This window comes from Symphalangus syndactylus, chromosome X (assembly GCF_028878055.3).
Source record: "Symphalangus syndactylus isolate Jambi chromosome X, NHGRI_mSymSyn1-v2.1_pri, whole genome shotgun sequence".
NCBI lineage: Eukaryota > Metazoa > Chordata > Mammalia > Primates > Hylobatidae > Symphalangus > Symphalangus syndactylus.
In genome coordinates, this window is record NC_072447.2 from 48,495,309 (window position 1) to 48,513,272 (window position 17,964).

A 17,964-nucleotide genomic window follows, 5' to 3' on the forward strand; every position below is an offset into this window, starting at 1 on the left:
TAGCCTGGGAGCAACAGGCTAGACCATATAGCTTAGGTGTGCAGTAGGCTATGCTGTCTAGGTGTGTATAAGTACACTATGTTGTTCATAAAATGATGACATTCTCTAAGGATGCATGTCTCAGAACGTATCCTCATCATTAACAATGCACGACTGTATTTATTTCCTTCTTAATGCTGTCAAAGTCAAATCACATTGCTTAAAACTAAGAGTTCTTTCTGTTAAAATCAATTATCACTTAGTGAGCTCCATCCATTGGTGTTGTCAAAATGTAGAGGAGGCTATATAAATAAGACACAGGCTCTGTTAATGACCTTGCTTGTAGGGGAAATGTACTGGGTGTTTAGTACATACATGTACAAGGAACTATTGGGATACAGCTGGAATTTTGTTTTTCTTGTGCTCGTTGTGATTTCTTCTTTAATTTGTGGATTATTTAAGTAAGTGGCCTAATTCTTAAACATTTGGAGATGTTTTAAGTTATTCTTGTTATTAATTTCTAATTCAATATCTCAACAGTCAAAATATTTTTAATGTTAACCTTTAAAACATGTTGAGGCATGCTTAAAGTACAGTCATATAATGAATTTTGGGCCGTGGTCTATATGTACTTGAAAAGTGATTTCTATCTTTGTTGAGCAGAGTGTTTTGTGTATTTCCATTTGATCAAACTTGATATTTGTGTTAAAAATCTTCTATGGAGTTTTGACTAATTATTCTTCCTATTACTAAGAAAATTGCATTAAAATTTTTCACTATGACTGTGGATTTATCTATTTGTTTCTTCTTTTCTGTCAATTTTTGCTATATGAGTTTTTGAGGAACATTACTATTTGTATGAAAATTTAGAATTATTACATTGTTTTAGAAGACTGATCCTTTAATCATTACAAAATGTGAGATATATTCTGCTGGTACGCCATTAGGATTAATAACATAATTTAACAAGGTTGCTAAATACCAAGTCAATAAGAAAAAAAAAATCACTTTTACTTGTATACATCAATAGCAAACAGGAAATTACATTTTTTTAGATGATGCTCTTGGCAGTAACATCTAAAAAAATGAAATGGATCAGAAAATATCTAATGAGACCCCTACATTAAAAACTATAAAATATTACTGAGAAAAATTAAAGAATACTGCATTAGTTCGTTTTCAGTCAGCTGATAAAGACATATCCAAGACTGGGCAATTTACAAAAGAAAGAGGTGTGTTGACAGTTCCACGTGGCTGGAGAAACCTCACAATCATGGTGGAAGGTGAAAGGCATGTCTGACATGGCAGCAGACAAGAGAAGAGAGCTTGTGCAGAGAATCTCCCATTTTTAAAACCATCACATCTTGTGAGACTTATTCACTATCACGAGAACAGCATGGGGAAGACCCACTCCCATGATTCAGTTACCTCCAACCAGATTCCTTCCACGACTCGTGGGAACTGTGCAAGTTAAAATTCAAGATAAGATTTGGGTGGGAACACAGCCAAACCATATCATTCTGCCCGTTGCCCCTCCCAAATATCTTGTCCTCACATTTCAAAATCAATCATGCCTTCCCCACAATCCCCCAAAGTCTCAACTCATTTCAGCATTTCAAAAGTCCACATTTCAAAAGTCCACAGTCCAAAGTCTCATCTGAGACAAGGCAAGTCCCTTCTACCTATGAGCCAGTAAAATAAAAACCAAGTTAGTTACTTCCTAGATACAACGGAGTACAGGCATTTGGTAAATACAGCCATTTCAAATGGGAGAAATTTGCCAAAACAAAGAGGCTACAGGCCCCATGCAAGTCCAAAATCCAGGGAGGCAATCAAATCTTAAAGCTCTTAAATGATCTATTTGACTCAATGTCTCACATCCAGGCCATGCTGATGCAAGAGGTAGGCTCCCACAGCCTTGGGAAGCTCCCCTGTGGCTTTGCAGGGTATGGCCCCCGTCCTGGCTGCTTTTGTGGGCTGGCGTGGAGTGTCTGTGGCTTTTCCAGGAACATGGTGCAAGCTGTCAGTGGATCTACCATTCTGGGGTCTGGAGGATAGTGGCCCTCTTCTCACAGCTCCACTAAGCAGTGCTCCAGTGGGGACTGTGTGTGGGGGACCCCATCCCCATGTTTCCCTTCTGCACTGCCCTAGCAAAGGTCCTCCACGAGCACCCCACCCCTGCAGCAAACTTCTGCCTGGACATTCAGGTGTTTCCATACATCCTCTGAAATCTAGGCAGAGGTTCCCAAACTCCAATTCTTGACTCCGTGCACTTGCAAGCTCAACACCATATGGAAGCTGCCAAGGCTGGGGACTTGCATCCTCTGAAGCCACAGCCCAAGCTCTATTTTGGCCCCTTTCAGGCACAGCTGGAGTGGCTGGGTCCCAGGGCACCAAGTACCTGGGCTGCACACAGCACAGGAACCCTAGGCCCATCCCACAAAACCACTTTTTCTTTCTAGGCCTCGGGGCCTGTGATGGGAGGGGCTGTATGAAGACCTCTGACATGCCCTGGAGACATTTTCCCCATTACTTTGGGGATTAACATTGGGCTTCTCTTTACTTATGCAAATTTCTGCAACTGGCTTGAATTTCTCCTCACAAAATTGGATTTTTCTTTTCTATTGCATTGTCAGGCTGCAAATTTTCTGATCTTTTATGCTCTACTTCCCCTTTAAAACTGAATGCTTTTACAGCACCCAAGACACCTCTTGAATGCTTTGCTTCTTAGAAATTTTTTCCACCAGATACTCTAAATCAACTCCCACAAATTCAAAGTTCTACAAGTCTCCAGGGCAGGGGCAAAATGCCACCAGTCTCTATGCTAAAACGTAAGAAGAGTCACCTTATCTCTAGTTCCCAACAAGTTCCTCATCTCTATCTGAGACCACCTCAACCTGGATTCATTGTCTATATCACTATCAGTATTTTGGTCAAAGCCATTCAACAACTCTCTGGGAGTTCCAAACTTTCCCATGTTTTCCTGTTTTCTTCTGAGCCCTCCAAACTGTTCCAACCTCTGCCTGTTACCCAGTCCCAATTCGCTTCCAGGTATTCGGGTATCTTTTCAGCAGTGCCATACTCTACTGGTACAAATTTACTGTATTAGTCCATTTTCATGCTGCTGATAAAGACTTACTCGAAACTGGGAAATTTACAAGAGAAAGAGGTTTATTGAACTTACAGTTCCACGTGGCTGGGGAGACCTTACAACCATGGCAGAAGGTAAAAGGCATGTCTCACATGGTAGGAGACAAGAGAAGAGAGCTCGTGCAGGGAAATTCTCACTTATAAAACCATCGGATCTCCTGAGACTTATTCACTATCATGAGAACAGCACAGGAAAGACCTGCCCCATGATTCAATTACCTCCCACCAGGTTCCCCCCACAACACATGGGAATTGTGGGAGTTACAGTTCAAGGTGAGGTTTGGGTGGGGACACAGCCAAACCATATCAAATACCTTAGTAAATTAAGGAATATACAATGTTCATGAAATGAGAAACTCAACTTATTAAAGAAATCAATACCTCACAGATTAGCCTAAGTTACAATGTAATCAACCAAATTTCATTTTTTCTTTTAAGTTTTGTGTTTTGCTGTTATATTTTTTGTCTTTTTGCTTATTTATTTTTTGTTTCTTTGTGGAAATTTACAATGGTTTTAGAAGTATGGGAAAGTCTGCCCTCCTACAATTGAAAATTGCCATTCTCTCTTTCTCATTGATGTTGAAATCCCACATTTAAATATTCACTGTACAATTTTACTTTCCTTTGCTCCTCTTTTAGTGGCACTCTTCCATCTCTCTGGGAGATCCAGTACTTTAGGGCTTATGAGCCTTTTCAGTAGGAATGAAAGGGAGAAGAATAGAACAGAGGTAAGAGGCATCGAGAAGGGTAAAGAAAAATGAGATCAATAAAGACAACCACAGGCTATACAGAGACAGGCCTTTTTCTATTTCTCAGTCCTACTTGGAGAAGCTCTGTTTAACAAAATTTAGAAAAGCCAATGGGCAAAGTATTTCTGCTTACTGCTTTATTTTCTATCCCAGTATAAGCCAGAAAATGAATTAGTCACCACCTGTTTAATTAAAAAAAGTAATTTAACACTTTAAATTTTTAAATAAAAGTTGAAAAATAAAAATCATATCTTTCTTTTTTAGTTGCTATATCATCTGGATTCCAAAACATGATATTCTGTTTTCTTTGGGACATAAGAATAAATCTTTTGATGTTTGTGACTATATGATTAATTTACCACATGGACTGGAAACAAAAAGATTTCAATACTTCTTAATATTTAAAGTTCAACCATTTGTCTTTGATAAAATGCTAAGCTCAGCAGTTCATATTTTTCTCATTTGTAAGATAAAGGGACTGAAATAGCTCATGAATGGGTTCTCTTTTACTCCTTTAAGAGTACATGACTCTAAGTCAGATGTTCATTTGATTATTCAGGAAATACTTTATGAATAACACAAGATAATTATATATGACTCCTCTCTTTTAAACATAGCAATTTTTTTTCTAAATTTTTTTCAGTGAAGGAGTAGATATAAACATCTATTTTGCTAGAAATGAGGATTACAGCAAAGTCTAAGGTTTCACTTAGTTTAAAAAGTTGAAGATAAAAGAGTGAATATTGTTAATATCAACATTATTTAGAAAATAGGTTTTACATCTCACAGATTCCATTCAGAAACTCATAATATTTTAAATCATCTAGAAATGCTCAAAAGGCAGACAACTTATTCTGTGTGTGACACTTATAATAACAGAAAACTTTGATTTCTTAAATATGATTTCTAACTCAAACTTCTTTATTTATTCTGGCAAAATATATAAAAATTAAATTAAATTAAGTGAGCAAAAAAGATGTAAATTATCTGTGCTAGATAATATTTAAAATATAACTTCCTGATGTTAGAATGTCCTCACTTGAGAAAGGCGTCTGAATCTGGTATAAAGAAATACCTGAGGCTTGGTAATTTATAAAGAAGAGGGATTTATTTTACTCACTGTTCTTCAGGCTATAAAGCACGACTTCAGCATCTGCTTCTGGTGAGAGCCTCAGAAAGCTTCCTGTTATGGCAGAAAGTGAAGGTCAGCAAGCATCACATGGTGAGAGAGAAGGAAAAAGAGAGGGGAGGGAGGCGCCAAACTTTTTTAAACAACCAGATCTCACATGAACTAATAGAGCAATAAGTAATAACTCACTAATTACCAAGGAAAGGGCACCAAGCCATTCATGAGGGATCCTCCCCATTACCAAACATCTCCCTTTAGGCCCCACCTCCAAAATTAGGGATCAAATTTCATCATGAGATTTGGAGGGGACAAAAATCCAAACTATATCAACAGGCAAATTAGTAGATGAATTATTTAAAAGCTTGCTACCTCTACAATTTGATGCTTTTAGATAGGATTTAATCAATCAACAAATAGTTATGTCCAAAGTTACTTAGACTAGTGGTCTTTAAATTGTGGTTCTTGGAATTTTGAGATTTTTTCACAAGGAGATTTAGAAATTTATCAGAGAGGCAGGGATACAAATAACCAAAGCAGCATTTATTTAAAAGTTTGCAAATTCATTGGATTACATATAAAATTTTGATTTAAACGTGGAATATGTTGCTGTAAACATTTGGATACCACTGATTTATGCATAAACAATATTTTCAATTATATATATTAATAACATAATTGATTTAAAATAATATCTATTGCATATTGAGCATTTATTAAATACCAGGCACTGTTTGAGTGCTTAAGGTGCACTAACTTACTTCATCCTAACACCAATCCAGTGGTCATTATCTGTATTTTACAGATGTAGAAATGAAGACACTGGACAATTAAATAACCGTTCCAATTAGTAAATAAAGAAACCATGACCCAACTCAGACTATTTACCTCCAGAGTGTTCACTTTTACCTATGACAATAATTTACTTTCTTAGGACCTCCTTAGGATAATGGACATTCTTGAAAGCTAGACAAAAGTGAGTAAGTAGAATAAACTGAGTTTCTGTTCAGAAAAACAGCGTTACAAAAGTGGCATCAAAATATTCATCTAGCAATGAATGTAGGATAAATATATGATAGCAGAGCCTAGGTTTGGGTATTTGGGCTTATTCATTCATTCACTCATGGAAGAAATACTCAATGAGCCAGTCACTCTCATTTGCACTTAGGTTACATTGATGAACAAAGCATACAGAAAATTCTGTCCTCTTGGACCTTGCCTTCTAATGGAAACAGAGACTAGTTTCCTGGGCTTAAGGGCCTGGCCTAGGAAGTTAGCAATAAGCCTATGAAGTAAAGAATAGGTTAAAACTATTTAAACAATTTTTTTGTACCTAAAAGTTATGCCAATGGTAGAAGGATGGGAAAATCAGAAGGGAGGACTAGTTTTGGAAAAATGAATTGTTTTGAATAGCTGATTTTGAAGAAATAGCAAGACATCCATTTGTAAATATTTAGAAGGCAGTTAGCAATAGAAAGCTGAGCTTTAGTGAGATTAAACTACATAGATACCAGAGTCATTAACATTATTATTAGGTAATATTCATCCCAATGGCAAGTTTTAGTTGGAACCACAAAATCGAATATTCTTACGGAGAAGGAAAGTCAGCAAGCCAAACACTGATTTGTGAATTCTCAAAATAATAGGAAAAGAGAAGTAAAAAAGATGCATTCAAAGTAACAAGCTGATTTGCTGAATATGTAAGAGGAGTAACAAGATAGAATATAGTCACAATTCAATGTAAATATAATAGTCAACTACAGTCAATAAAATATCAAAAGCAATGGAGATTTTAAAATAAATGAGTCAGAAGAAAAACCTTTTATTTGGGAATCCTAAAGCCATTATTGATGTTCAAAATAAAATCTTGCTAGAATGTTGAATGAAATCAGGGTAAAATGAGAATATAAAGAATGCATAAATGCCACTTGTTTTACACATATCCTAGTACAAGCTAGGGGAGAAGTAGATTATTAGGAAGAAAGATCTCTTTTATTTTGGTAGTAAGGGCATCAAGAACAGAAAAGTATTTGGAAACCGCAAATAAGCTGATGATTACAGAGAACATTACTTAGCTTTTAAAAAGCTGTGAAACAAATAGCTTACTAAGATGCAGACTAATTCCTTAGTCTTTCCACTACTATATGCTACTACCAAGAGAGTAATAGAAATCTGTCACATATTTATAACAACGCCTGCTCATTTTCTCAGCAATTTTTTCTTAATCTACTGCCTTTTGCTTCCTTGACTTAGCATTACAATAGGATTTTAGTGCAGGGACAATACAGCAATAATGCTAAACTCATTTATAATCCAAACTTTTCAAACATTTTCCCGCATGAAAAGCAGTTAGGATTAATTAAAAAGAAAGCAAAGTGACAAATAAGAAATCTTTCTCTTATAAAGATTTTTAGAAACCTTTGTTCTGAAAAGCAGATACGAATCTCTGACAGCATACATTCAGATATTAGCTAGGTGCACTCAAGCTTTCTTCCAGGGTAATTCTGCCCCCTACAGTCTTATTAAATGAATGAAGGTGACTTTAGCTTGAAAGAAATCTGCGAAGTCTCTGATTTAGGCAGGAAGACAATATTTGGTTCATAAAATATCCCTGACCTATTAAATTTGAGGACCCTCTAACATAAAAGGTAACTTCACAGAATTTAACAAGTGGACATATGACTGGCTGTGTGATAACCACTGGAAAACAAAATTAAGTTTTATGAAAATCTAATTTTTTTCTCTAGTACTGAAAACATTATTGGTGACAATGTTGAATTTTACCAAAGCCCAATAATTCTGGAAACTAGCAAAGATTAGGAAATTCTCCTGCCTTTTGTTACCCCAAAATAGCTTATTGCAAAGATCTATCCTTCTCAATAGATAAGATTCAGGGATGCCTCCCCTTGTTTTACTATGACTTGGTCAAACAAAGATCCTCCAAATTCACATATTTTGCTTCATAAATTATTAACTGAATTGCTTGGCCCTACTGATCAATCAGAAAAAGAAAATGCTTGTCAAGTTTCTCCTTCCTTCATGCCCCTGAACTCTGACCCACCATTAGCCTGAGCCAACACTTAAGCCTTCCTGAGAACAGGCTGGCCTCAGAGTAAAACATTTGATCTAGGATCTGATCAAGTGACCCTTTAATCTTACTTCCTCTGTTGTTTCTAGCTTTGTCTACTCCTTCCTATTGAAGAACAGCCCTTTTTGCCTAAACTTTGAGATGCTTGCAGGTATTACGATCAGAGCTTTATCCCTATTGTGATAGTTCTCCTCCCCCTATTGCAACAGACGTTCACCCCTACTTTGCAATAGTCTTTTCAAATAAAGTCTCTCCTTACTAAGTTGAGATTTCTTTTCCCTTGACATTTGACAACTGGTAGAAGGAAGCAAATATTGCTGCATTTAGATATATGTGATTGTTGAGAATTGAAGACTCTAAGTACTAATTTGATGTATTTAGTGAATTATAAGTGTTAAATAATATAACAGAGTGCACGAAGATATATATATTTAAGCGTCTGCTATGTGCAAAGGTATCTTCTACCAGGACACAATTAAACAAATCCATTTGTTCAGAAAGCACATACGTTAGTGCAGAAGACTACAATAAAATCATCATGAGATGAGTTGACAGAAATATACACAAAATGTTATGCAAACATTTGATAAAGTCATTTATTTTGAATGCCTAGAGTGGGTAGCAGGAAAATAATGTGACAGGAAAAGTTTTACAATGGAGGTGATATCTGTGAAGAGCATTAAAGGTTAAGACATAGGGTTTTGTCAGACGAGCAAACTGTGAATAAGCTGCATTTGGCATTGGGAACAAAGTGATCACAGAAAAATACAAGATAAAACATGGCTTGTCTGGATAGTAAAAGTAATTGGAATTGATGCAGTTGTAGAGCATGAATGCAAGACAATTGAAGGGGAGCTGGAAAGATGAGCAAACACAAAGCAGCCTTTTACAAAACCATGCAGAATGGGCACTGCACAACTCCAAGGAGTGTCATTCATATTGATGTCAATTTCAATGGCTCTTCCTGGAGTTGTGTATAGCCATATGCAATAATTAATAGAGTATTTTTATGCTAAATGTATATGGTAAGATGAGTCTGGTAGCAAATAACAGAAACCAAATCTGTCTGCCTTCAGATTCAAGGGGATTAATGGGAAGGACATCAGGGGTTCATGACAATGATATGGGGCTGGAGGAGAACCAGGGCATTTTGGCAGGTTACAGAACAGGAAGGTACAGAGCCAGCTTTTAGCAGGAGCAATTTGGCCAGAATGCTACCGACTGAGGTACAGGATACCTACCAACATCGCTGCTGTGAAATAATTGTAGCCATCTCTCATCGTTGCAGTATTTTGTTCTATATTCAATCTTCTAGGTGAGAAACCTCTCACCAAGCCTGAGCTGGGCTCTTCTCAATGGAAAGTCTACAGAGTAGAGATTATCCTCAAAATTGTAAGGAGGAACTGGACATGAACAACCAAACATGAGAAATATTTTTAACATGATCTAAAGTTTAGAGTTTATTTTCTAAGGAAGGAGTTGGCAAACATTCTCTTAAAGGATCAGATAGTAAATAGTTTAGGCTTGCCAGCCATATGGTCTCTGTGGCATCTAATCAATTCTTGAAAGCACCTATGCACAATACTAAATCAATGGGCATGATTATGTTCTAATAACACTTTGTTTACCAAATAGGTGATCTGACTACTGGTATTAGCTTGCTAAAGACCCCTGTTCTCAGAGATGTGAAGGCTTTACAGAATTGCAAGTCTTTGTCATATGTAATTAGTTGGCCATTTCCTCTATGACTAGATGAGGTGGCAGCTATGAAAGAAACAAAAAGTCATAGTCTGTGTTCTTAATAAAGTTATACAGTAATAGATGAGGCCAAAATGAAATATAAAATAATTGTAATACTTTATTGCACATAATAACAAAATTAATTTGGAAGTATTCACATTTTCTCATCTTGCCCCCAAATTGTAGAATTACAAATCTAGTTTAGCCCAGTACCAAATGGATTCACAGCCGAATTCTACCACAAATACAAAGAAGAGCTGGTACCATTCCTTCTGAAAATATTCCAAACAATTGAAAAGGGGGGACTCCTCCCTAACTCATTTTATGAAGCCAGCATCATCCTGATACCAAAACCGGAAAGAGACACAACAAATAAGAAAACTTCAGGCCAATATCCTTGGTGAACATTGATGAGAAAATCCTCAATAAAAAACTGGCAAACCGAATCCAGCAGCCCATCAAAAAACTTATCCACCACAATCGAGTTGGCTTCATCCCTGGGATGCAAGGCTGGTTCAACATATGCAAATCAGTAAACACAATTCATCATATAAACAGAACCAAAGACAAAAACCACAGGATTATCTTAATAGATGCAGAAAAGGCCTTTGATACAATTCGACATTCCTTCATGTTAAAAACTCTCAATAAACTAGCCATTGATGGAACACATTTCAAAATAATAAGAGCTACTTCTGACAAACCCACAACCAATATCATATTGAATAGGCAAAAGCTGAAATCATTCCCTCTGAAAACCAGTACAAGACAAGGATGCCCTCTCTCACCACTCCTATTCAACATACCATTGGAAGTTCTGGGCAAGAGAAAGAAATATTCAAATAGGAAGAGAGGAAGTCATGTTGCCTCTGTTTGCAGGTGACATGATATTTTATTTAGAAAACCCCATCATCTCAGCCAGAAAACTTCTTGAAGTGATAAGCAACTTCGGCAAAGTCTCAGGATACAAAATCAACGTGCAAAAATCACAAGCATTCTCTTACACCAACAATAGGCAAGCAGAAAGCCAAATCATGAATGAACTCCCATTCACAATCCCTACAAAGAGAATAAAATACCTAGGAATAGAGCTAACATGGGATGTGAAGGACCTCTTCAAGAAGAACTACAAACCACTGCTCAAGGAAATAAGAGAAGACACAAACAAATGGAAAAACATTCCATCCTCGTGGACAGGAAGAATCAATATCATGAAAATGGTTATACTGGCCAAAGTAATGTATAGATTCAATGCAATTCTCATCAAACTACCACTGACATTCTTCACAGAATTAGACAAAAACTATTTTAACTTTCATGTGGAATCAAAGAAGACCCGTATAGCCAAGGTGATCCTAAACAAAAAGAACAAAGCTGGAGGCATCACACTACCTGACTTCAAACTATACTACAATGCTACAGTAGCCAAAACAGCATGGTACTGGTACCAAAGCAGACATATGGACCAATGGAGCAGAACAGAGACCTCAGAAAGAACACTACACATCTACAATCATCTCATCTTTGATAAACCTGACAAAAACAAGCAAGGGGGAAAGGATCTCCTATTCAGAAAATGGTGCTGGGAAAACTGGCTAGCCATATGCAGAAAACTGAAACTGGACCCCTTCCTTACACCTTGTACAAAAATTAACTCAGGATAGATTAAAGACTTAAATGTAAAACCCAAAACCATAAAAACCCCACAAGAAAACCTAGACAATACCATTCAGGATGTAGGCATGGGCAAAGACTTCATGACACAAACGCCAAAAACAATTGCAACAAAAGCCAAAATTGACAAATGGAATCTAATTAAACTAAAGAGCTTCTGCACAGCAAAAGAAACTAGCATCAGAGAGAGCAGGCAACATACAGAATGGGAGAAATTTTTTGTAATCTACCCACCTGACAAAGGTCTAATATCCAGAATTTACAAGGAACTTAAACATATTTACAGGAAGAAAAAAAAAACCCCATCAAAAAGTGGACAAAGGATATGAACAGACACTTCTCAAAAGAAGACATTTACGCAGACAACAAACATATAAAAAATGCTCAACAGCACTGATCTCAGAGAAATGCAAATCAAAACCACAGTGAGACACCATCTTACGCCAGCCAGAATAGCGATTATTGGAAACTCGGGAAACAACAGATGCTGGCGAGGCTGTGGAGAAATAGGAACTCTTTTACACTGTTGGTGGGAATGTAAAGTATTTCAACCATTGTGGAAGACAGTATGAAGATTCCTCAAGGATCTAGAACCAGAAATACCATTTGACCCAGCAATCCCATTACTGAGTATATACCCAAAGGAATATAAATCATGCTACTATAAAGGTAAATGCACACTTATGTTTATTACAGCACTGTTTACAATAGCAAAGACATGGAAGCAACCTAAATGACCATCAATAATGAGACTGGATAAAGAAAATGTGGTACATATACACCATGGAATACTATGCAGCCATGAAAAGGAATGAGATCATGTCCTTTTCAGGGGCATGGATGAAGCTGGAAGCCATCATCCTCAGCAAACTAACACAGGAACAGAAAACCAAACACCGCATGTTCTCACTCATAAGTGGGAGCTGAACATTGAGAACATATGAACACAGAGAGGGGAACAACACACACCAGGGCCTAGTAGGGGGTAAAGGGTGAGGGGAGGGAATTTATAGGATGGGTCAATAGGTGCAGCGAGCCACCATGGCACACATATACCTATATAACAAACCTGCACGTTTCCTCATTTTTTTTTTAGAAGAAATAAAGAAAATAAATAAACTGTGGCTAGGAGATATGTTTGCCACAATGGAGTTTTCATTTAAGGAAGCCTGCATGTATCCTACACCAAGCATGTAATACAACTCATATTCATAGAAATTGTCATTAAAGCATAATCACAGTGGAAAATCAACAACTCATCACCCATTCTGTAAAACCTTCTCTCCAGTATACTCTCCTTGTGTTCCTTTCACTTACCCAAGTACTTCACCATGTAAAGTTCCTCTAAGAACAGAGTTTAAAGCATGGCCATCACAAAGTTGAGTGTGAACAATAGGTGAGATCCCTAATGAATAGTTACACTCCCTTTAAGAAGTCTAAACAATTCCTAGAATCAAGTGGAAGAAAAAAGGTTTGGCTTATCTTCTCTTAAAAAAATGTCTTAAAGATCCAGTCCATACAGTTTCCATATGGTTGAAAGCAAGTTGATTTGAAGAGTGAACTATGGGTTTTTATGGGCTTTTTGTTTGTTGTTTGGTGTGTGTGTGCATGTGCAATGATGTTCTCATTTGTGTGTGTGTTTCAATTTAAACAATGTTGAGGAAAAACATAGTAACATTGAAACTGCACTGTTCCCAGAAGCATGCCTTTAAAGTCTTATTTTTGTCAGTCTCTAGACTTGAGACTTTTTTTTTTTTTTGACAGATTTTCACTCTTGTCGCCCAGGCTGGAGTGCAATGGCGCGATCTTGGCTCACTGCAACCTCCGCCTCCCAGATTCAACTGATTCTCCAGCCTCAGCCTCCCAAAGTAGCTGAGACTACAGGCACCTGCCACCACGCCCAGCTAATTTTTTTTGTATTTTTAGTTGAGACAGAGTTTCACCATGTTGGCCAGGCTGGTCTTGAACTCCTGACCTCAGGTGATCCACCCCCCTCGGCCTCCCAAAGTGCTGGGATTACAGCAGTGAGCTACCGCACCTGGCCAACTTGAGACTTTTAATAGCTCATCAAACTACTCAGTTACGGTTTTTTACATTTGAAAAAAAAAATGAAGCTTTTTCTAACTTTAAAGTTATATGATAATATGGTCGTTTTCAGTTTTAACTCTTTAATAAAGATTCCCCATCTAAATTCTTATTTATTTCTAAATTCCTAAGAGTAAATAGATAGTTGATTATTTGAATCTTTCACTGATTGGGTCCTTTCCACTCAAATAAAGCCAACTGATCCACAGAAATATACTTAAACTCTCCAGAAGGCAGATCTAAATGTCTCCCTACAATCATTGTATAATAATATATTTTCAATAAAATTCTCTGTAAAATTGATTACTAGGAGGTCTTAAGAGTTCCATAAGCCTAAATATGTTAATTAAAGAAGTAAAATGTGTATTTCATTGTTTGGTTTTTACATGTTTTATTTTTATTAAGCTCTTTGCTAGAAAAAATATGTTTCTACAAATAGTGTGCACACCATACTGCACATCAAAAGTGAAAGTTATTTTGGCAAGAACAGAATCCTCATTATCAGTTAGCACTTCCCAGTAAATTTTCAATAATACTAAAATTAGCTATGGATACATTTATGATACTGTCTTTGTTCACATTTTATAAGTTAAAGCCCCTAGAAATTGTTTTCAAAATATGTATATAAATATTTATGAATTACTTTATTAGTATTTTTCATAACCTACAGATCTGTTTCAAGTCCCACTTGTCTTACCTCTTTAATAATAGGCGATAAGTGATGTATTGTCATTTTTGCAAGCCCAAATGTTTTGCATTTGTGAAAGGAAAATTGTGACCAGGAGAATTTCTGATGTGACTTTATATAAAAATATATGTGTGTAAATAACTGTGTGTGTGTATATACACACATATATATTCATATATGTACACACATATACATATATGTGCATATATTGTGTATGTGTATGCAAACATATATGTATGTGTGTGCATGTATATATCCACCCATCTTTCCACTCACCCATCCTTACATCTATTAATTTACCTTGCTATCTTTCTGTATACAGTATTGCTACAATGATAAAATGGGATCAGAGTTTCAAAAAATTTAGAATTCAAAAGATCCTAGGAGGTAGCTTGGAGACAAAGAATTTTATTCCCAGAGCTCTAACACTCCAAGAGAGAATCAGTAGTAAGAACCCAGTGGGAAAATAATCCACATGTACTGATTACCAGTTCAATTTCATTCCCCAGCACTATGCTGTCTTTGCACAGATATTTGGTATAAAGATAGATATATACTGAACCTTACAAAATAGTGTCAGTACTGAAACTACTTTCTGTGCTGAATACTCTGCTGTCAACAAGATTCTCATTTGAGTTTTGAAATTTACTGATGATTACTGTCAGTCCCACCTCCACCTCCTGTCTCTCCTCCTAGGCATTTCTCAGTATGTGGAGGACTTCCTGTCAGATATCAATCAGTTCTTCCAACCAGAATTATCTATTAAAGTATTGTCTTTAAATCAGAGAAAATTGATGTTTATGTCAAAGACAGCTTTGCTGACTCACATACAAAAATTACAAATAGCATTTGACTGCTCTATCCTCAGCTATATGATAACTAGATAAGTGGAATATTCTTTCTACCATAATTTTGTTTTATAGCAAGACACAGGTACTAATTCCATGCAGTACATGCCTAACGTAATGATAAACAGATGATCCCTAGCATAGCTAAACACTTTAAAGAAATTTCTTTCTCAAGGAAGAAATTAACCTTTTTTTTTTTTTTTAAAAATAAAAGAGTTTTGATCTGCCCCTGTCATCCCCAACTGAATTAGTTCCATGATTTCCTTTTTTTTTCTTTTTTTTTTTTTTTTGAGATGGAGTCTCGCACTGTTGCCCAAGCTGGAGTGCAATGGCACAATCTTGGCTCACTGCAACCTCCGCCTCCCGGGTTCAGGTGATTCTCCTGCCTCAGCCTCCCAAGTAGTTGGGATTACAGGCACACACCACCACATCCGGCTAATTTTTTGTACTTTTAGTGGAGACGGGGTTTCATTCACTATGTTGGCCAGACTGCTCTCGAACTACTGATCTTGTGATCTGCCCGTCTCAGCCTCCCAAAGTGCTGGGATTACAGCTGTGAGCCACCAAGCCCGGTCGATTTCCATTCTTTACGTTTCCTGCTCATCTGTTTCTCAAAGACCAGGTCATATCTGATTACCTTACGGTCTAGGAATATATTTTTGTGTGTGTGAGGAGTGGGTCTACAGTAGGAATAAAGTTTGCCTATAGTCATTTTCTATGTTGCTCTAAAATTATTCTAAACTCCTCCAATAAAAACTTACAAAGAAACCAGACAAATGTGCATATGGATATGACTATGAACTATGAAACATCCAGATGCCTTGGAAAACCCTAAGTGGAGAAGGAATAACTCATGATATGTGGAAATGCAAGTGAGATAGGTGAGCTGGAAAATATATCATCAGTATAAGCCTTAGATTTATTTTGCATACTTGAATAAAATTCTTTAAAAATAAAAAGGTGAGTGTTTTAATTAAACTTGACAAGTGACAATTAGGTTAAACATAATCTTTTGTTTACAATCACTTTGATAGGGGACAGAAGGAAATTAGAAATTAAAGTTTGTTAGCCAGGCATGGTGGCTCACATCTGTAATCCCAGCACTTTGGGAGGCCAAGGTGGGCGGATCATGAGGTCAAGAGATCGAGACCATCCTGGCCAATGTGGTGAAACCCCGTCTCTACTAAAAATAGAAAAAATTACCTGGGTGCAGTGTCGTGCACCTGTAATCCCAGGTACTCAGGAGGCTGAGGCAGGAGAATCGTTTGAACCTGGGAGGCAGAGGTTGCAGTGAGCTGAGATCGTGCCACTGCACTCCAGCCTGGCGACAGAGTGAGACGCTGTCTCAAAAAAAGTAAAAAATAAAAAGAAATAAAAAATAAAAATAAAAATAAAAAAAAGTTTGTTAGAAGCCATACTGTGATTAGCAACATCTATATGAAGATACACCCTCCAAAAATATCTCCGGTTTATTGTTTCTTTGTTAGAAGAGCTCCTGATTTTAAAAACGACACTACAGAGAATATAATTATTTTTCAATCATATGTTCCCCAGTCAACAATTTTGCAGAAATAAAACATACTTGTATCTCTAAACTCAAGATAATTTTCATAACACAATGGTTGGGGAAAATCTTGATTACATTCCAACAACATTTGGTAAGACTTCCGAATCTTGTGTAAATATTTTGAAAAGCCTGCAATGTGTCATAGAAAGGAATGTGAAACTCTGATATTACTGGGGTTGAAAGAAGTCATGTTACTGCAAACAAAGCAATATTTGTTAACATTAAATTTGTTAATAGATTGTTAGGTGATTGGGAAATGTTGTTTTTAAATATGTACATAGAAACATAGTAGGTTTTTAAAACGTTTGTTTTATTCCATTTCAGGGTATTTGTTGCGGTTGTTGGCAAAACATTAACTAACATTTTACAATATAAAATAGTAAGAAATAGCTTATTGGTTAATATTTTTAATAGACTTTATATTTCAGAACTATTTTAGGTTCACAGCAAAATTGATAGACAGTATAGAATTTTCCCATATGTCCCCTGCTCCCACACATGCATAGCCTCCCCTATTTGGTACATTTGATACAATTGATGAACTCACATTGACACATTAGTATAAACAATATGACTCCATAGTCCAGAGGCATAGTTTACATTATGGTTTACTTTTGGTGTTGTAAACAATATGGTTTTGGACAAATGTATAACAACATGATGCCACTGTGAAAGAAAAATTTGAGACAAATTTAGCTGCATTTAATTGAGCAAAGAATAATTCCGGAATTGGACAGCGCTCAGAACCAGTAAAGATTCAGAAAGCTCCACTGAGCAATGTGGGCAGGCAGTATAAAAGAGAAGGGAAGAGAAGGGGAGGGAAGGGAAGGGGAGGGGAGGGGAGGGTAGGAGAGGAGAGGGTGAAAGAGATGTACAGAGAACTTGATTGATTTTAGCTGGGTATTTGCCTTACATGTACACAGCCTGATCAATTGACCTCCTGTGGTTGGCTGAAGCTCAGCTGCTATCATTGGCTGAGACTCAGCCATTTGTTACAAGAATATATTCTTAAGATAGGTTGAAGTATGTTTCCATACTAAGTTAGGTTGTAGTTTGCTATGTAGGGATTCACAGTACGAAGTCAGCTTTAGGCCAAACTTAGTTTAACAGCATCATTATAGTATTATACACCATAGTTTCACTGCCCTAAGCACATCTGTGTTCCTCAATTTCCTGGTTAATATTTTAATACAAATTGTCTTATGATCATGAATGGATTCCTAATGTTAAACAGCAGATACTTTTACAAATAATATTTTGTTTACTTTGT